Raw genomic sequence first — 22,156 nt, 5'->3', positions numbered from 1 at the left:
TTCTATACCTTAAGCACTTTTGTAAAAAGTGAAGTAATGTAAATGACCAAACACAACGGGCTTCCAAGACTTCCCTAGATGCACACAATGCTATGTGCTTTGTGAAAGTACCAGAGACTGAAGCTTCCTGGATTTGAAGTATCAAAGTAATGTTTCTTAAAGGGGTACCCGAAGCAGCAACAGTATTATCAGCCAGGAATTTTTCAGATGAAAATTCTCAGCCTCACCCCAGATCTACTGAAGAAGAAATTCTGGGAGGGAGACCTATGTCTGTCTGACCTGAGCCTTATTCTTATCCTGCCCTTTAAATACTTCCACTGTATCCTCATTCATGTAGCTTTGCCACTTTTCCTCCTTCTTGTGTTTTCCTTTTGGGCCTCAGCACCAGAGTGTTAGGTTAATCATATTAATCACATTGTTTGGTTTATTATGCAGTGTCATCATTATTCTAGAGAGCATTCTTCATTTCTTTAAACTTCTTTTCATTTCTCTTAGTCCACTTCCATTTTCTGCCCTCAGTACTGAGTTTGCCACTTATCCTTGAATGCATATATTTTAGTTTATGTAATTAGAATTACACTTTATGTGCCATTCAGTTTATAATCATTCTCTCTTAGGACTCTGCATTTGTAGGTGTGTCTGTGCCTGTGTTGGTTTGTTCTTGTTTCTAAATGATGCATAATATTAGATTTTTCTGCATCCATTCCATTTTAATGATCTTTTTTTTTTTTTTATCAGTGGTGGACTGCTAGTGTGCCTCTAATTCCCTGTTAACAAAAGCAAGTCTTATGTGAACAGATTTGGATGGGTCTCTATCTATAGTCCTCTGAGGGAGAATTGCTAAGTCATTTTGACCAAAGACTGCCAGATTACCCTCTAGAATGACTGCACCATCTACACCCAAGAAGAATCATGAGGCTGCTATTCCCCCCATCTGTGCCAAGACTTGGTATTATACAAATTTGTTAATGCTTTGTATGTTGATGGTTGTGAATTGTTGCTTTGATTTACTTTACATTTCTGCAAGAACTAATGGTATGTAGCAGCTCTTTATTTGTATTAGCTAATTTAGGCTTGTCTTTCTATAAATCAAATTTTCATAAACTTGTCCATTTTGATATTAGATTTTCTATCTTTTGTCTATTGGTTTGCAAGAGTTTCTTATATATCCTAGACATCAGTAACTTGTCCTCTTTAGAAACCACAAATATTTCTGGTAATATTCGATCTGTCTGTAAACTTTGATGCTTTTCAATGCACAGAAATGTTCAAACGTACTGTGTTAAGAAACCCTAAATTCATCAACTTCTATTTTAGTTTTTTCCCTTCTTACTCTTATTTGTACATTTCTCATTTTGGTTTCTTTTTCATTTGGAATTCATTTTTTTTTTAATGTGGTATGAGTTAGGGGTGGCTGGGTGGTTCAATCAGTTAAGCATCTGACTCTTGATTTTGGCTCTGGTCATGATCACAAGAATGGTGAGACTGAGCCCTGAGTTGGGCTCTGCACTGACAGCATGGAGCCTGCATAGAATTCTCTCTGCCCCTCCCCCATGCACTCTTTTTCTCTCTCTCTCAAAATAAATAAATAAACATTACTATTTTTTTCTAATTTAATTTGTTTTTTTAATTTAGATCCAAGTTAGTTAGCATATAGTGCAACAATGATTTCAGGAGTAGATTCCTTAATGCCCCTTACCCATTTAGCCCATCTCCCCTCCCACAACCCCTCTAGTAACCCTCTGTTTGTTCTCCATATTTAAGAGTCTCTTATGTTTTGTCCCCTTCCCTGTTTTTATATTATTTTTGCTTCCCTTCCCTTATGTTCATCTGTTTTGTATCTTAAAGTCCTCATATGAGTGAAGTCATATGATATTTGTCTTACTCTGACTAATTTCGCTTAGCATAATGCCCTCTAGTTCCATCCATGTAGTTGCAAATGGCGAGATTTCATTCTTTTTGATTGCCAAGTAATACTCCATTGTGTGTGTGTGTGTGTGTGTGTGTGTGTGTGTGTGTGTGTGTATATATATATATATATATATATATACACATATATATATACATACCACATCTTCTTTATCCATTCATCCAATGATGAACATTTAGGCTTTTTCCATACTTTGGCTATTGTTGATAGTGCTGCTATAAACATTGGGGTGTATGTGCCCCTTTGAAACAGCATATCTGTATCCCTTGGATAAATACCTAGTAGTGCAATTGTTGGGTCATAGGGCAGTTCTATTTTTAATTTTTTGAAGAACTTCCATACTGTTTTCTAGAGTGGCTACACCAGTTTGCATTCCCACTGGCAGTGCAAAAGAGATCCTCTTTCTCTGCATCCTTGCCAACATCTATTGTTGCCTGAGTTGTTAATGTTAGCCATTCTGACAGGTGTGAGGTGGTATCTCACTGTGGTTTTCATTTGTATTTCCCTGATGATGAGTGATGTGGAGCATTTTTTCATGTGTCGGTTGGCCATCCGGATGTCTTCTTTAGAGAAGTGTCTATTCATGTCTTTTGCCCATTTCTTCACTGGATTATTTGTTTTTTGGATGTTGAGTTTGATAATTTCTTTATAGATTTGGGTACTAACCCTCTATCTGATATGTCATTTACGAATATCTTCTCCCATTCTGGTGGTTGCCTTTGAGTTTTGCTGATTATTTCCTTCCCCGTGCAGAAGATTTTTATTTTGGTAAGGTCCCTATTTGCTTTTGTTACCCTTGCCTCTAGAGACATGTTGATTAAGAAGGTGCTGTGGCCAAGGTCAAAGAGGTTTTGCCTACTTTCTTCTCAAGGATTTTGATGGCTCTTGTCTTACATTTAGGTCTTTCATCCATTTTGAGTTTATTTCGGTGTATGGTGTAAGAAAGTGGTCAAGATTCTTTTTTTTTTTTTTTTTTTTTTTGCATGTTGCTGTCCAGTTTTCCCAGAACTACTTGCTGAAGAGACTGTCTTTATTCCATTGGATATTCTTTTCTGCTTTGTCAAAGATTAGTTGGCCATACATTTGTGGGTCCATTTCCAGGTTCTCTATTCTGTTCCATTGATCTGAATGTCTGTTTTTGTGCCAGTATCATACTGTCTTGATGATTACAGCTTTGTAATACAGCTTGAAGTCCAGGATTGTGATGCCTCCTGCTTTGGTTTTCTTTTTCAAAATTGCTTTGGCTATTTGGGGTCTTTTCTGTCCATACAAATTTTAGGATTGTTTGTTCTAGCTCTGTGAAGAATGCTGGTGTTATTTTGATAGGGATTACTTTGAATATGTATATTGCTTTGGGTAGTATTGACATTTTAACAGTATTTGCTATTACAATCCAGGAGCATGGAATATTTTTCCATTTTTTTGTGTCTTCTTCAATTTCTTTCATAAGCTTTCTATAGTTTTCAGTGTATAGATCTTTCACCTCTTTGGTTAGATTTATTCCTAGGTATTTTATGGTTTTTGGTGCAATTGTAAATGGGATCCATTCCTTGATTTTTATTTCTGTTGCTTCATTATTGGTGTATAGGAATGCAAAAGATTTCTGTGCATTGATTTTATATCCTGTAACTTTGCTGAATTCATGGATCAGTTCTAGCAGTTTTTTGGTGGAATCATTTGGGTTTTCCATATAGAGTATCATGTCATCTGCAGTGAGTGAAAATTTGACCTCCTCCTGACCAATTTGGATGCCTTTTATTTCTTTGTGTTGTCTGATTGCTGAGGCTAAGACTTCCAATACTATGTTGAACAACAGTGGTGAAAGTGGATATACCTGTCTTGTTCCTGACCTTACAGGGAAAGCTCTCAGTTTTTCCTCATTGAGAATGATATTAGCATTGGGTCTTTCATATACAGCTTTTATGATCTCAAGGTATGATCCTTATATCCCTGCTTGAGGGTTTTTATCAAGAAAGGATGCTGTATTTTGTCAAATGCTTTCTCTGCGTCTATTGAGAGGATTGTGTGGTTCTTGTCCTTTCTTTTATTGATGTGATGTATCACATTGATTGCTTTGCAGATATTGAACCAGCCTGCATCCCAGGTATAAATCCCACTTGGTCATGGTGAATAATTTTTTGTAATGTATTGTTGGATCCAGTTGGCTAACATCTTTTTGAGGATTTTTGCATCCATGTTCATCAGGGAAATTGTTCTCCTTTTTAGTTCTTCTTTTTAGTGGGGTCTTTGTCTGGTTTTGGAATCAAGGTAATGCTGGCTTCATAGAAAATTTGGAAGTTTTCCTTCCATTTCTATTTTTTGGAACAGCTTCAAGAGAATAGGTGTTAAGTCTTCATTAAATGATAAACATTTCTTTTAAAGTTTGGTATGAGTTATATGGTGAGTCAGTTTCTCAACACTACAGGCTAATTATTTTTTTTCCATTGATTTTTGGTGCCATTTTTATTTATTAAGTGTCTGTATATAAATATTTCTTTCTCTAGATTCTTTTCCATTCCATTTTATATATGAGTATCATACTGTTCATTAGTATACCTGATGATATGCCCTAACATCTCAAGGGACAAGTGTCCCATCTCTCACCTCTTTAGTTAAGTTGATAAGCTTTTTGGTTTCTTAATGTTTCCATATGAATTTGAAACATAATTTGTTCACTCACCGATACTACTACCCTAGGTTCTGATATTATTACATGTCTTTCCTACTGCAATATACAGGCTTTGAAATGATGTCTTTTATTCTACCATGGTCCTCCAAAATCCATTTTTTAAAATTTTTGTCAGCATAGAGCCCAATGCAAGGCTCGAACTCAGGAACCACAAGATCATGACCTGAGCTGAAGTCGGATGTTTAACCAACTGATCCACCCAGGGGCCCCTCCAAAATCCATTCTTGCTTCAGAAATCATAGTGATTTATATTACATGAAATTTGTATCATTTAGTTTTCTTCTATAAAATTCTTTTACCATGGCCTACAAAGTTCTAGGTAAGCTGGCTTAATGTCTTCTTCTCTGACCCATGTTTTATCATGATCTCAAGCAATCACTAGTATCTAGACACTGGCCTTCTTTCTTTATTTGCAAAATTCCATCCCTACTTCAAAAACTTGGTGCATTCGATGGTCTCTGCACATTATCCTGTTCCTCCAGAGCTTCACATATCTTTCTCTTCGTCAGGATTGTAAACATGTCAACTCCTCAGAATGGCTTCTCATCCCCTGCAATTCGTTTACATTAGTTCCCACCCCATCATTATTTTCTATCACAGTTGTCTGTTTATTTCCTTCACAGCATTTATTTCAATAAGCATCTTCATTTTCTGCTCTTCATATCCTTCCCTTCCGGTCCCCCTAAGATATATTTTCCTTGAGAGTAGGGACTTTGTTTTAGCAGAGTATCTAACACATAACATGTACACAAAAGCAATTAGTTGAATAACTGAATGATAGACCTTGGTGCATAATGGTAAAGCTATAAACACTTGACAACATTGCCATAAAAGAGTTTTGTAGATACAAAGGGGAAGAAGAGGAGATCAGAATTATTGAGTATCCACTTGTTGTTAGATACACTGTCCATATATTATCTTATTTAATTTTATCCTTACAGCTACACTCTGTGTAATGTATTATTATCCCATTTTCAGATGAAACCAAGACTCAGATGCGTTTATTTTCTTGTCCACTATTATATAGTTAGTGGTGAGCCTGGAATTAACTACAGAAGTTGATGCTGTTGATTTTAGCTACATTAGTCTTTGGTAATACTTTGCAAACTAGTTATAATTTCCTCTACATTAATGCACTTATAATATTTTTAACAGTAAAAATATTTGTACAGATTATCCTTTCCCCAAAATTATAAACTCCACTTAAGTAGTTGACACTTACTCATCTATTATAATTCTGCAGTTCCTAGCACGTTATCTAGTATACAGAAAATATTCCATAATGTTTTATGATCCTAAGTGAATTGGAGGCTGAATTTTCCTGTTAACCTTTTGGACAAAGTGCTTACTCTATTTTTTTAGCCTAGTATTTGCCTGAGGGTAATGTTCTTGTTAAGAAACTGACCAAGTATAAGGGTTGATGTATTTTACTGTTGTATTTATTGCATTTCTCAGCCCTGGAGATTATCTAAGTGAAGTCATTTGAAAAATTCACTTCAAAAGGAACTCCACTCTTGGATATACTCCACAGAAGAAAAAGTAAAATAAGAATTTGGTCTCTAATGACATGAAGAAAGTCAAGAAGTTACTGGCTGTATAATAGGCTTTGTCTGGTTAAAAAAGAAAGAAAGAAAGAAAGAAAAAAGCATCTATACCCTGATGTTTGAAAAGGAATAAGTATGTGGGTTTTTTTTTAATCTTGGGGATCTGTTGCTCATGTGTCTTATGCATAAGCGAATGAGATTATCTCCTATTATAACACTCAAGTTTTCATTGTGTCCTGTGATTTACAGACATTATTTCTTTGAATCCATGCTTTAACTGAATAGTATTCCTACAAGACATTGTTATTATTCATTAGGAAAACTGAAAAACAAAGGGTTAACTTTTCTTTAATGCATTTCAATTCTACTGATACCATGCTTGATTTTAAGTTTAAATTCTTATCCAAAAAAAGGCTTTTTAATAACTTCAAAATTATACAACTATTTCAAAAAGTCTCAGATGTCAACTTCTAATCTTCAAATTCTGCCTTACTTGTCAATCATGCACACTTTCCTTGTATTAATATCACTAAATGATTTTGTCAACAGAGATCTCTAATTTATGGTGTATTATTTAGTTGCATGGATGTATGAATATTATTAAATGTATAAAAATATGAGAAAATTAAGAAAGTATAACTGAATGATTTACACCTTTAAAAATTGGGACTAGGGGCCCCTGGGTGGGTCAGGTGGTTAGGCATCCAACTTTATTTAGGCTCAGGTCATGATCTGAAGGTTGGTGAGAATGAGCCACACATTGGGTTCTATACTGACAGCATGGAGCCTGCTTAGGAGTCTCTTCCTCTCTCTCTGCCTTTCCCTCACTCATGCTCTCTCTCTTCTCTCTCTCTTTAAAATAAATATACCTTTTTTTTAATTGGGACTAAATAAATTTATCTTTCATAAATAGAAATTCGTTACATAATTCAAGCATTTTGAAAGATGCTTTCCCTAGATGAGCATCTTATTTCAAAATTAAATAAAGTTACTTCTGATCTGCTTCAATATTATAATATTAGATATAAGGATAATATCAAATGAAAACACACTACCTCAATGTAATTTACAACTTTTATTATGTCACTAAATTGTTTCATTCAGGTGACTTTTATTTTTCGTAGCAAGACTTTCTCAGTGACAGAAGCAGCATGCTGATTCACTTTCTGATACAAACTCCTTCATCTGGTTAATACATCCAGAATGCTTGCCTGTCATTTCATGTGCCATAGAATATGTTCTTACACAGAACTTGAACTCTAAAACCACATATGTTGAAAATACAATCTTTCCTAGTAGTCAGACAGTTCAAATATTTCTGTTTATCCTCAATAAAGCTGAAAAAAATTTCCCTTCATATTAATAAGTTCAATTTGTGCATATACTAAAAAATTGTCAAGTTAGAATTGTATGTCCATTCATTAACTTGCAGTAAAAAATACTTTGCTAGCATTATCTGTTCTGTGTGTTGGTCTCCCACATCATAAGTCAATTTCTGAATACACTGAGACATTGTGTCATGGAAGAATGATACCTGAGCTATCTTCTATACAGATCTGACCAACAATTTTTTTTAATGTTTATTCATTTCTAAGAGAGAGAGAGAGAGAGAACAAGCAGGGGAGGAGCAGAGAGAGAGAGAGAGAGGGAGACACAGAATCCAAAGAAGGCTCCAGGCTCTGAACTGTCAGCACAGAGCCCAGTGCAGGGCTCGAACTCACAAACCACAAAATCACGACCTGAGCCAAAGTCGGAAGCTTAACTGACTGAGCCACCCATGTGTCCCATGACCAACAATTCTAAGCAAACAGATTTAAGGCAGACTTTCACTAATGTCTTGAAAATTATCTATGATTTTTTTTACTTGTTGTAACCTAAAGTCTTTCCTTGCAAGAAGTGACATCTGCTTTATGGCTTTTTAAATCAATAGTCTTTCCTTTGAATAATTCTTTTGGTTTGGGAGTTACTACTTCACATTGTTTAAAATGTATATACTGTTTACCTTACAATAGTTCCATAGTTTCAATAGCCAGTGTATCTCTGCATATAACACACCAGGGCTTACCACTTCATCATCATATATGGCTACAAAATTGAACTCAACATAAAAAGATTTTTATTTCCAAGTAAAAAAAGATATGAACTCTTTTGGTCTTCATGCATTTGAAATCACTTTCCTAGTCATCATTTGGTTTATTGCTGCTATGAAGACATTATGTCTTCTTTTTATATAAGAAATTTCCAGTGAAATCTGTTTGCCATATGCAAATTATGGTTAAAAATAAATAATATAAATTATATTTCCCTCATTTAGTAAATAATGATAGACCATAAATTAAAAAAAAAAAAAAAAACAGGTTTGGCCAAAAATGAAAATGATTGCTAAAAGAGCAAGCTATAAGAATAAACAAATGCTTTTTAAAAAAGAATTTTACACTTAAGCTTATAATGGTAAAACTGACCTTAATGCATTAGTGTTGTAATGTAGTGCTACTGTGCACAGCTGCTATGGATCTGTAAGTCCACAAGTGACTTACCACCTGAATTCAACAATATGCGACCTGATCTATATCCTGCACAATGAAACCAGCAAACCAGCCCACTGATGCCAACACAAGGACACATTTCTATGAAAGTTTCTACACACTCTAGATTTCTGTATTTACCACAAACCAGTAACAAGTACTTCCCTGATTCCTTTCCGGGAAACTGGTTAGGGCCTGTCCTTGGGCTGTGAGTTTGGGGGCGCATACTTGAAGACGTATAAATTGGCAGTCCTATTCTTCTTCTGTCAGCTAAATTTCATAAAAATGTTTCATAAATTTACCTCCATGAAGTGCAGTGGAGGTGATGTTATTTTCTCAAAAGTGTTATTTTCCAGATAGTCCCAGACATGTTTCCTACATAATCAATCATAAATGTGGTGCTGATTTGAATTTTTATCCTTTTTTGCTTATTTTAATGTGTTGTTTGAGAAACCGTATCAGGTGCTGCCAGCCAGATATCTTATTAAACCAAAAGTGTTTGGCATATTTTTTTGATTGTCCTCAGAGATGATGAATCTTGTGACTTTGAGAATGGATTCGATCTTTAGTACCAGCCAAAATCATACCGAGTCAAAATGCGGCTAGACAATGATGGAATTAATTTATTTTGATGCTCATTAATTAAGCTCTAAAGGCAATTTCAACAGGGAAATTCAAAAACTGAATTGAGTAATGACAATATCATTATAAAGAGTGATCTTCCAAAACTAGAGGCTGATTGTGTTAAAAATCCACCAAGAATTTTCTGGATAAACTTCTTGGCTTACCAGTTGAGACCTACATGATCTAGGTACTGTCTCTCATTACTTCTCTTGCCCACACAATCTTATTAGCTTCAGACATACCAAAGTTTTTGTGGTTCTCTAATTATATCATAGACATTAGGCTTCTTCCCATTTGCACTTCCTGATTCCTCCCCCGGTGAGCATCTTCTACACTTAATCACCTAACACCAATTTCTCCTTCAGGACTCATTTCTAGCATCATCTTACATCTTACCTGAACACACCCCCCAGTCTGAATTACCTACTTCACCTCTGTCTAGGGTGTGTAACACCTTTCACTGTAGAGCATGATCATTGACTCGCTGTTCTGATAATCGTAGCTATCAGTCATGACCCAAGGGTTTTTCAGAATGCTGGATGTGATGTATTTGGGGGACATAAGATCATTTGGTAAATTATAAAATGAAATAGGATAAGATAGGATGAAATTGAATGGACAGGAAGGATGTAGAATAGACAAGAAAATATCAGAATGCCTCCTCTGTAGTAAGGGGGAGGATGGTTTCTTGAAATTTTTGATTGAACACAAACATTAGTTTACTATGTAACATATACTTCTTTCTGGGATTCACTGTCCAAAATGTTTGAAAGCCATAGCACTACATTTTAAGTGCTTGTCGATCTTGTCTTCCCAGTACCCAGCACCATTGCTGGCATGTTGTAGGCAATGAGATGTTTGTTGCATGACTGAGTAAGTGTAAAACCTCCCAAGTTAATTATCTTTTTAAAAAAGATATATTGGATTTTATAAATCCTAGTATTTTTAAAAGGAGTTATTGTTACATTGTAATTAATATCAATATTTTTTGTTGTAATTATTATGTTTATAATTAATACTTGCAAGCTCATCTCTTGACGATTTTTATTTTCTCCAGTACACCTTTCCTATATTTAGAAAGTGATGCCTTGGCTATGGGTTTCTGAGTCAAACAGCCAGGTCAACACAGGAATGAACAACTCAGAAAATTAACATACTTTTCCATTCAAAGGTTCTTTTGTAAAAATGAAAACAAATATTTTGTTAACAGTTAAGCTTAGTACTGACCATTTTGCACCCCTCCCATATACACACACAAAGCACAATTCAGTGCTGTTCATGCTAACATTTTGTTGCTATTTCATCTTAAGTATTATAATCCTGTTTAACTCCAGCCCTACTTAGAAAGTTAATTTTAATCTATCTAAATTTCTTCCTTAGACATTTCTGTAGTATATAGGTGGTCCTGGATTCCCAGGTTTATGGAGCAGCGTAATGGAATGGAAAGAGCCCTGTATCCTATTTAGAACACCTGGGCCTGCTCTTTATTTAAGTATCTTATTAACTTGATTATGTCTGGTTCATCTCTCTACACCTTAGTTTCTTCAAATAAAATGTACTCTCAGGTTCCCACTCAAGTTTGGGTATTCTGTGAATCAGGTAAGAAGTCCTCTGAAGTTCTTCCCTTCTCCAGCATTCAAAGATCCTGCTTTTGTTTTCATCTTTCATGAAAAGCTTCTTCCCCTGGGGAGTTCCTGATAACACACTGTTAATTTTTTTCCCTAATATATTCTTAAATTTCCTTTTTCCTATCCATGTGCAAAAGTAGATTGATTGTTAGCAGTGAATATCTTCATATGTCTTTTCAATAACGACCTTTTCATCTTTTTTTTTGTTTTTTGGGGTTTTTTTGCATAAAATTCTTTTTAAGCATCTATTTTCCTATTAGGCATTTGGTTTATACCAATAGCTGTCAATTGTGGTCACACCTAGAAATGACTGAGGAATTTTCTAAAATACTGACAGCTAAGCCTAATTCAAAACCAATTATTTAAGACTAGAGATGAGACCTGGATGTGAATATAGTTCAGACTCTAGAGGTGATTCTAATTTTAACCATGGTTGAAAGTTTCATACTAACATACATTGGTATCCTTAGAAACTCACAGGATTACTTATCAAATGCTTCCTAGATATATGTTGCTTTTCTAATGGCTTTAGCTAAAGTACGGTGTTTAAGCCGTAGATTTAAATGACATGTCTGAGGAGAAAGCAGAGATGTAGAATATTTCAGCCACAGTATAATCCCATAAAAAATAACTGTGATAAACATGTAAAGAAAGGGGTTATCAAAAATTTTCCCAGAATAAGCAGAAATAATATGTTTACTGGGTAGAATAACCAAAGGATTAGGCAGAACCAATCAAAGGTAAAAATGGGCTGCCAAATGCCTCATTACAGATACTAATCTTTCTATCAGTGTTCCATGCTCTTTTCAATTTTCAAGGTGGTTGTCCCTTACAATGTTCAGGCAAGGCAGCTCTTGATGATGGGGATTGTTAACACTCCATCTCTCTTTGTGCCATATCTTAATATAAATCTGCTCCATATTATTTTTTTAAAATTTTTTAATGTTTAATGTTTATTTTTGAGAGAGAGAGAGAGAGGCAGAGATTAGCAGGAAAGGCACAGAGAGAGAGAGAGAGAGAGAGAGAGAGAAAGAGAGAGATTTCAAAGCAGGCTCCAGGCTCTGAGCTGTCAACACAGAGCCCGATGCAGGGCTTGAACTCAAGAACAGTGAGATCATGACCTGAGCCGAAGTTGAATGCTTACCCAACTGAGCCACCCAGGCACCCTATATTATTAAGTGTAAAGGAAGACCTGTGGTGGCATTTGGAGAAAGTGCAATACATCAATCTTGGACATAATCTAAATCAAGGTGACACATTCAAAGAGGCTGTTGGGAAACATGACTTTTCTTAAGAGCATCAGTGGTAGGGAATCTGATGAGGAGGAGAACAGAGATATCCGGATCCTCAGTTAAGGTTGTCTTTTAAAGATTAGAAAGTTAGTCTGTTTCCTACTTTTCATTAACCTAAAAAAGACTTTAAGTATATAATCTTTCAATGTTTTGCCATGAATTGCCTTTAGAATAAGAAAGATGTTTTCCTTTTAAAATAATTTGAAAAATTTAACTTATTTAACGTTTTTCTTTTTAATTAAATATCTACTTAGCCAATTTTCATATTGGAAAATCTAGATATTCTTTTGAAAGTTTGGTTTCAGTGTCATTTGTACTTGAGAGAACACCATTGTGAAAAATACAGCACTGCTAAGTAAGCGTGACTCTAAATTCAGATCAATACGTGACGGTGATAGAAAATGCAGAGCATACCTAATCCAGCTAACTATGCCCCTGACAAATGCAGTGTGAGCACTGTGTCATTGGTGCCTTTCCTTTCTTTATTTGCATTATCCATCAGGACAGCCCATGAGGGAATGCCTGGGAAGCGTGGAGCTCTCTGTAATAAGCCACAACACTAATGAGGCATAACAAATTTAGCAAGTATCATGTATAATCTTGATCTTTCATTGACACTATTACCCACATAGATTACAGGTTGCGATTTGTTATCTGTCTAATGCAGATGAACTGGGAGGGCGTAGCTGACTTACTCCTTCCATAGTTCAATAATTTTTAACAAATTGTCATCCTCCAAGACAAAAACTCAATAGTCCTGGCCTCTGTTTTTGCTGCTGCTGCTTCTCAGCAGGGTTGGCTGGCTGTTTTTGCAGAAGGTCAGCCAGATTTTGTCTTTCTCACAGTTTTGGTTTCCTCCTGGGAGAGAGGGTCTAATATATTTCCGTAACACACCAACTGAACCCAAGATAAACAAGTGCCCGGAGAAACATGGCCCTCGTATATGCCTCTCTTTAGTTCAACAGTTTAGAAATCAGATATCTGCAGTGATCCTTGTCTGTAGGAATTGTTGAGCCTCAGCCAAGAGAAGGGGGTTGCGGTGAGGCCACGTGTCACTGCATGATGACAATGTGTCATGATGATACTTTTGAGTTGAAACTAATAATAACTTAGAAAGAATCCTTGTATATTGCCATTTCACAGATCCTTTAAAAAAGTTAAATTCATTATCCTTCAAATTACCTCTTAGGAGCAATAGTTCCATGTCATAGATAAATGCATTTTCTACACAGAGAAGTTGTTAGAAGTTGTTAGTAAAAGGAAAATGTGTATATCCTGATGTTTAGTTCTGAATTTTTCTGAAAAGAGAGAAACAATCACAAGTCTATGTACATATGAAATACCTTCAAAAACACTTTAGAGGATCGTAAAAATGTGCAAGCTCCCTTACCTCTCTTATTCTTTCTATGCTTATTAAAGTCTCTAGAATGAATTTTACCTTTATCTCTACTCAATTCTTCTTTGCAAAAAAAAAAAAAAAATCTACACTGGCTATAGTGTTTCATACAAATTTAGACCCAGGAATGACAAAATTATAATTCATATTTTCATTCCTTCTAAATCCTAAATTTTTTAAAATCAAAAAAGGAAAACAGATATTTTAGTTAATCACAAATTAGTTATAGCTGATAACCTCAAATTTAACAAACCAAAAGCGGTTGGGCTGGGAATGCTACCAAAGGGAAGAAATGGAGAGTAGTAGTCACATTAGTTATAATTAGGCATTTATGTAGTTTCCCTTAAAAGCAGTGGCCATATACCCAGAAAAAAAGTATTACCAGAACCTATGCTACCTTTCATCTACCAAGTACTGATTTGGTCCAGTGAAAATTATTATTTGTGAGTTCTGGGTGTTTATCATGGGGAGAGAGGAAGAGAAGACAGGGCAGAAGTTTACAGACATAATATTGCCTATTTCCCAGTTTTACCTGGTACTAGGTTCCAGGTTCATAAGCTAACATGTCATTTTCATCATGTTGCTAGGTCTATACAATTTCCATGTTTTTTTCTATCTTAACACAATCTTGATATTACTTTAATATTTGTCTACTTTATAGCCTCTTCCTATGTTTATTTCTTTTTAATATCATGAGAATTTGTATGCAGTAACATTTAGGATTATAATTCTTGTGTTCTACTAGCTTAATGACAGAGAGAAATAGCAAAATACGTTGAAAACTAGCATTTATTAAGGTTCTTTAGTCTATGTTCAAGATTAATTAATAAATGAGTAGTATTGTTAATTTCTTATGATTCTCTAATGCAAATTTTTAATGATTTTATTGATTTTTTAAGGTAAGATGTTTGTCAGGTATAATCTTATATGTTACCTAAAGGCCAATGAACAGTGGTATTGAGAGTGGCCCTTGGGTTCCAGGGTTAGACAGTTAGGATGATTTGATTTTTAAGGTCAAAATTATTCTTATTCTTATTTTATGTTTATTTTAGAGAGAGAGAGAGAGCATGTGCAAGTGGGGGGAGAGGGAGAGAGAGAGAGAGAGAGAGAGAGAGAGAGAGAGAGTATCACAAGCAGGATCCACACTCAGCATGGAGTCTGACATGGGCTCCATTCCATGCTCCTGGAATCATGACCTGAGCCAAAATCAAGAGTCAGACGCTCAACCAACTGAGCCACCCAGGCGTCCCAAATGGTCAAAATTATTCTTAAATGATATCAAGTTAAGTTTTATTGAAAAAACATAAAGAAAGAAAAAAACCTTAAAAACTGTCTTTGGTGTTTTTAAATAAGTTAGTTGAAGGGAAACACTTTTGCAGAAAAAAAGATTGCAATAGTGTGTAACTACAGCCTGCTCCCAGGGACCAACATCACATGTGAAAGGCTCATTATCCTTAAATCAACAAACTGGCAAGTCATTGTTGGGGCCTACTGTGTGCAAAGGTCTGGAATAGGGTCTAGTAAATTCAGAGAGCAAGATAAATTGCATTAGCATCCAGTGACAGAGACCAGCATGGGTAGTTATTTTTAAAATAGTAAATGATGCGAGTTCTAGCTAAAAAAAAAAAAAAATCATACTCTATTTTTTCTGTTTTTCTTTTTCCAGGATTACATTATTTTTTGTGACTATGATGGTTTGTTAAGAAGCACTTATGTGCATGTTGCATGTGTATTCCTAGGGAGAAAGCAGACTACTAAATTAATAAAGTAAACAAACATAAGGAGAAATTTGGAAAGTCTCATTTAACTTAAGTCTGACCTTTATTTAAGGTTTATCATCTAATTCCTACTTGCTTCTGTATGCCTATTAGGTGATGTTTCATTGAATATTTTACCACTGAGACATGTTGGATAGAATAATTTCCCTATTAGCTATCAATGGAAAAATTGGAAGATCTAATTGTTTGCTTAGGTATTAACACAACATTAACTGCATTTTGATTCAGAAATGTTACCACCAATTTGACTATTAGATAAGCTTTTGTTCATTTCAAGATTTTTATATTTAAGTATACTTGGGTTTTTAAAAAAATGAATTAATAGAAACTCAGTTAAGACCATTTCAAGAAGCATGAATTCTTTTAAATTTTCACTTTTCAAATGTTTATCAGAACCCTATTAACTCTGAATTAGAATCAATGGTATTTCATATTTTTATGAATGAATTCTATTTTGTATGGAACAAAGAGTCATATATTTAAAATGTAGAAGCCTGTTACAATCAAAGATATTAATTCTTTTGAAATGGGAGTACTATTTCTAAAAAAAATGGATTGCTTTTTGAAAACAAAATCTCTTAAAGATATATAGCTAACATATTCTTCTTTGAAATAGACATTAACAGAAGTAATAATAAAAAAATACTGTTGAGAAACAGCAATTCTCAGATTTCAGATGTGTGTTTAGTTGAAATCTTTTTTGTGATCCAAGTAGGATTTTCTGAAGAATTATCTGAAATGCAACTAAAGACTTCACTTAAAAATAGATTTGGATTTTGCTGAAATCCAGAATTTAAAAAACAAAACAAAACAACAGTTTGAACACATTGGAACCAGTGTCAGTTTATATTCTAAAAATGCATCATAATTTATTTCAGCTCAATTTCAAGAGCAACCATTGAATATGTACTACTGTATGTTAGTTCAAAAGAAAGCTCACTTTAGAACTTTACAAAATCTTTTACATTCCTTTGTATTAATTAGCGAAACGGCTGTTTATTCACATCTGGGAAACCAAGAACAACAGTGATATTGTAGTGTCAATATAGTCAATAGATTTATAATTCCCAATTAACTTATTTTAAATTTGCTTAACTTATTTCATGTTAATGCAACAAAATTCTAGTATACTTATACAATATTGTCACTTTCCTGTGCTCTAGTGGAGGAAGCATTTGACTTGGCATTAAAAATACTGGAATCTTGACCAGATTCTCTAATTCTGTGGCCATAGGATGGCAGACAGGATAGCTGATCTAAGAACTTGCTAGGTTCTATGGGCCCAGGTGAGGGACGTGGCCACACCTGAGCATTCTATACTGTACTATTCTCTATAGGCATGTAGTATGTTGTATAATTCCAAGATTAATGAGGTACACTGGGCTAGATTAAAGGGGTCTCTAATGCATTTTCAGATAACCCCAAGCACAGGGATACCAAAGTCCTGCAAATATAAACCTGGGCTTAGAAGGGGCAACTTCAGGTTCCAGAGGTCTGATATGATTTCCACTTACGTAGACTGTGTAGTATGGTTCATGGTGAGTCTTATTTAGGAAAAATCTAATGTTATACTTCCATCTTCCAATGGGGACTGGTGTTGATCTCTCTGTGTATCATAATGGTACGAAGTTCTTTTTGTATACTTTAAAGATGTAAATCTTGTTGGGTTCAACCCATTATGTATGTATATCTGATTTCATCATCAGTCTGAAATTACTGCTATTTAAAATTTATCAAAACAGTGGTTGTACAATGACTCTTAATTATATCTTTCACTTTCCAGAAGCCTCATATTTGGCCTCTTCACTTTGGAAAATAAGATTATTGGAACTATAACATCTAGGTTGCTTTTCAACCCTAATATATTGTTCTCTAAGTAAAAAATCCACATTTGTGGAGGAATAAGTTGTTTTTTTCTATATCCTAACTCAAATTTCATGACATATCTCTTCTGAGATGAAAGTTTTAGGCTGCCATTAATTTCCAGAAAAGTCTAAGCATTTCATATAGTGCCTGAGTATCATGCTATAATCTGAAAAACACAAATATCAAATTTTAGTATCTGGGCCGAACCCATGGGCGGACTTCAACTTCCTCTCCTAATAAGTGTTATCGAAGACATATTCATCCTAAAGAGGGTGGTATCAGCCTCAAGGTGGCCTTTCAAATTTAGAATACCCATCTTGCAAAATAGACTTTTTTTTTTTTTTTTTTTTTTTTTTTGCATAGTAGGACATTCTGGCCTGGTGCACAAAAGACTCTCCATGCTGCATTTATCCTCTGTGGGTTTTTCTCTACACATTGGCCAGAGGAATTGTCCTAAGAAAGATCAGGAACTGTGTCATTGTGCACAAAGCTGAATCAGAAGAACACACAGAATCATTCAGGGTCCAGGAGGAAAAATAGAAATCCTGGTGCTTGGGGTGCCTGGATGGCTCAGTTGGTTAAGCATTCAACTCTTGAATTCATCTCAGTTCATGATCTCATGGTTTTGTGATGGAGCCCCGCATCAGGCTCCACACTGAGCAGTTCTGGGCAAATGGAGTGAAAGCCTCGAGAGCTAGAATGGCAGAAGGGGTGGAAACATTTTCAGGGGCCACCAGAAGAAAGGAGAAATCAGAGAGTCAGAAAATAGAAGAACGATAATTCATTTCTTCCTCATAGTTTTTGATTTTCCACCCATAGTTTCTATTAGCAAAACCTAGCAGAATATGAACTAAGGAAGGATCCTTGAAATACAGTTTTAACTCAAGGATTAACAAACAAAATACAGGAATGAACAAAATACAAAATAAGAAACAAAATACAGGAAAATAAAATATATATAAAATAAAATAAATAAATAGATCATGAGCAAATAGGTAATAATGACCACACCTCACAACTGCTAGTTGTAGTTAATTCTTTCTTTTTCCTTTTTTGGGGGACTGTGAAGTGTCCTTGAGATAAGAGAAAATGAAAACAAGAGTTAATATATATGATTGTGAGAGTCTTTGCTGTATGAATGTACATTCTGTGCCTCACTGAAAAGAATGAAGAGTTAAAGTGGAAGACCTGCTTAAGTTTCTCTCTCTCTTTCTCTGTCCCTCCCTCTGCCCTTCTTCCAGCTCACACTTTCTCTTTCTCTCTAAATTAAAGAAGATAAATTTTAAAAAATAAATGTGCTATAGAACCTTTCTCCTTTACAGTCATTCTTTATTGTTAGTCTTGTACCTTCTGAATGCAGTAATGTACAGTTTTCAGGATATTCTAATGGAGTCCTGAATCAAAAGTCCCATATGATCCCTATACAAAGATGTAGAGTGATCGATATTACCTCAGTAAAGTGAACAGATAAGAAATAATCTTAAAAATATGTTGATGAAATAAACTTACTCCAAAATTCAGAGAATAAAGAATACAGTCATAGGAGGCTTAGGTGATTCACTTTATCTTTTTGTGCCTGTTTTCTCATCTATAAAATGGGAATAATAAAGGTACCTACCTCACTAAGTTATTGTGTGCATTAAATGTGTTTATGCATTTAAAGAGTGTATTACATATGTCCTAGACTACAAATTGGAAGTATTTCCAATAAGGTATCAGTATGATGAAATGCGTATTTACAATTTATCCTGTTTCAAGTTGGGTTCATAGGTTTGCTTAAGGAGGACCTAGAAGAGCAAGGTTAGATAAATCTCTGAAACTGTCAGATTCCCACTATTGTGGCCCCAGCGACTTTATTTACCTAGCCTGAGGGGTTTATGCCTTCAGTATTCTACTTTTCATTGTTTGAGATGAACAATGATTTCTGATTCGTCTAGTCTTTATGTGAATCATGTGTGAGATGGGAAACATTATCCCATCAATAAATTTGCTCATTAGAACAATTCCCCACCTTTCATCTTTCTTCACCTTCCTAACATAAATCTTTGTGTACATGTATATGTATATGTGTTCCTTCATTTTCACCCATCACAGGACTCCTAGACTTTTCCACATGACATTTGGAAGGTTGTCCTCACCTCACTTGACCTCAGCTCACCTACATTCACTAAAGGTAAGAGATTCCAAGGCACAATTATACAGTGGTTTCTTCATGTTTCATTAACACTATCCAGTACATGTTTATATCTAAATAACTTACAATTAAAACAAATACCAAGCACCAATATGGGGTAAAAGAATACAAAGAGTCAGGTGTATATGGAGGGTGAGGGATCCCTTGGGTCACTTCATCGCTTTATAGGGACCAGTTTGATTTAATGTAAATACCTTTAGACACTTACTTCTCTACTGCATTTTAACCAATAGGAAAAGTCGAAATACATTCAGGATTGAGGGCGGAGGATAATGATATTAAAATAAAAAAGTACTTCTCGAAAATACTGTGAACATATTAAAGTTGATATTAAACTTAACATGGTTTTTGTGTGTGTATGGTTGTTGAGGAGAGTCATGTCTGTAGTGTGTAGTATCCCCATTGTAAAAAAAATCATGGTTGTATTAGATTTTGAATGGAAAGGTATGACTCCTCAGTCTAGATAAAACTGTCAGTTTAATAGGAATGATTTTATTTATGAAAATATATTCATGGAAAGGAAATAGCTGTGTGTCCTCAGTGTAAGAACCTCTCTGAGGTCTCATTTGTTTTAGTGTAGTGCTTTCTCAATCTGGCCTGGCTGGCCTGCCTCTCACTCTCTCTCTCTGGCTGTAACCATCACTGGGCAAACAATTTTTACCAAGCCATTAGACTCACTTTGGTATTCCTGCTCCATGGTGACTCTGACTCAGTCTGACTGTCTAGATTCCTGGCTTTGGTTCACTTGACCTTGGGAACCTACTTGCTCATTCTTGGCATGAATGATTCCTTGGCTATTAGACCCTCAACTTACCCTGACTCACCTCTAACTGCAAAGCCCTCAGCACTAGCCAGGTTTCCAGGCCTTGGTCTCTGACAGATCTGGGATGTTTAATCAGCAGCTTGTCTGGCTCTGCCTAACCTCCTGCTTGACTCCATCATATTTCTCCAAGGATGTTTTTATTTCTCTGTTCAAGTTTGAAAGAACAGGCCAAACACATTGATACAAGTGATTGGCATTAGTGGCTAGCTGGTTGTTTAGGGACCAGAGACCTGATAGGATAGCTTTGCCCGGTAACTTTGCTGAGGCAGGGGCAGCCAAGAAGCATGTGTCGCTTATCAAGAGAAATCACACTTTTGTTCTCATTTATATCTGTAGCTCTGTCTCCTTTCTCATTTCTAGTTGTTTTTTATTTCCTCTATTTTTTTTCCTTCTTTAGATTAACTACTTGTTTATCTCTCTTATTGGTCTTTCCAAATAGCCTGATTTTTACTTATCTTGCTTTTTCTTTCTATTTTATTAATTTTATTATTGATTAATTCTATTTTCCTATTTATTTAAGTTATTTAGTGGCTAAGAATATAGACTTTGTAGCCAGACTGCCCAGACAGTAACCCTGTCTCCACTGAATATTAGACATGTAACCTGGGATGAGTTACTTGGTCCCTCATAGCTCTGCTCTCTTACCTATAAAATGGGAACAGTGAGAAACTTACCTTATTTGGTTGACATTTACCCTCATCTCTACTTTAAAATCAAGGTAATTACTAGGCCTACCACCAGAATTTGTTATTTGAAATCATTATAAAAAAGCATATATATTACTTTATCATATTTGTTTTTATAAATATTTTCATAACTATAATTTAATTGTTGCTTGTAAGACTTTGTAATTTATGCACTTGCAATATTGATATTGAGATAGGTTTCACGAGTGTGTCAGAGCTTTCAATGACGCAAACAAAGGTTATGAAGCCCTGCCTTCCAGAATGGCAGAGAAGCAAGCTAGGAGGAACCTAGATCTTGAAGTAGCCCATCACATACCCTCAAGCAGTCTCTCCCTTCTACACTATTACATGAGAGAAATAAATTTCTATCTCTTTGAGCCATTGCATCTCGGAGTATAGCATCAAAACATATAGTCTAGCATTAACTCTAAAAATTTACACACATGCAAATAACTTTTTCACATTGACAGTGACTATAGTTGGTGCTGGTGTATTATTCTTGAGTTGCATTCCTTCTTCCCCCTGCCCCCAATAATTTTGTAGAAGGTTTTGTACCACCTTCTAATATCCAACATTTCTGATGAGAAGTACAGTGCTGGTCTGACTTTTTTCCCCCTTTGGAAGTATTTTCTTTATTTTGTCCAAAAGCTTGTAATGATTTTCTTTTAGTATTTGGATTCTAAGAATTTTACAGTTGAATATGTTTTCTCATCAATCCCTCCTGGAATACAAAGAGACTTTTTTGCAATAAGTATTTCATCTTCTTTAGATAATTTTATTTATTATTTTTATTCACTCTTGATTCTATTTCTTTTTTTTCTTCCTTTTCAGGGATTCAAATATTTTCATGTTCTGTTTTCTGAATCTATCTTCTATTTACCTAATTGTTTTTTCTGTAGTGATTTTTAACTCTTTCTACATTTTTTTCAGTATTTGAGATTTATCTTGCACCTATTTGAGTCTCAGAATTGGCCATTCTCTAACTTACAGGGCTCTTAAGCTTAAATATCATGTTAGCTTTTCTTTTTGGCAACTCCTCCTTTTGTTTTTTCTGTACTTAATATGTTGTGGTTCATAGCAGAAAAGATGGAAAACACACATGATAGGTGAGAGATCTCAGCAGAGAGATAGAAACTGTTAAAAAAAGAGACAAATGGAAGTTCTAGGAATGAAAACACAAT

Source organism: Panthera leo, chromosome B4 (assembly GCF_018350215.1).
Source record: "Panthera leo isolate Ple1 chromosome B4, P.leo_Ple1_pat1.1, whole genome shotgun sequence".
Lineage (NCBI taxonomy): Eukaryota > Metazoa > Chordata > Mammalia > Carnivora > Felidae > Panthera > Panthera leo.
Note: the sequence above shows the minus strand (reverse complement) of the source record.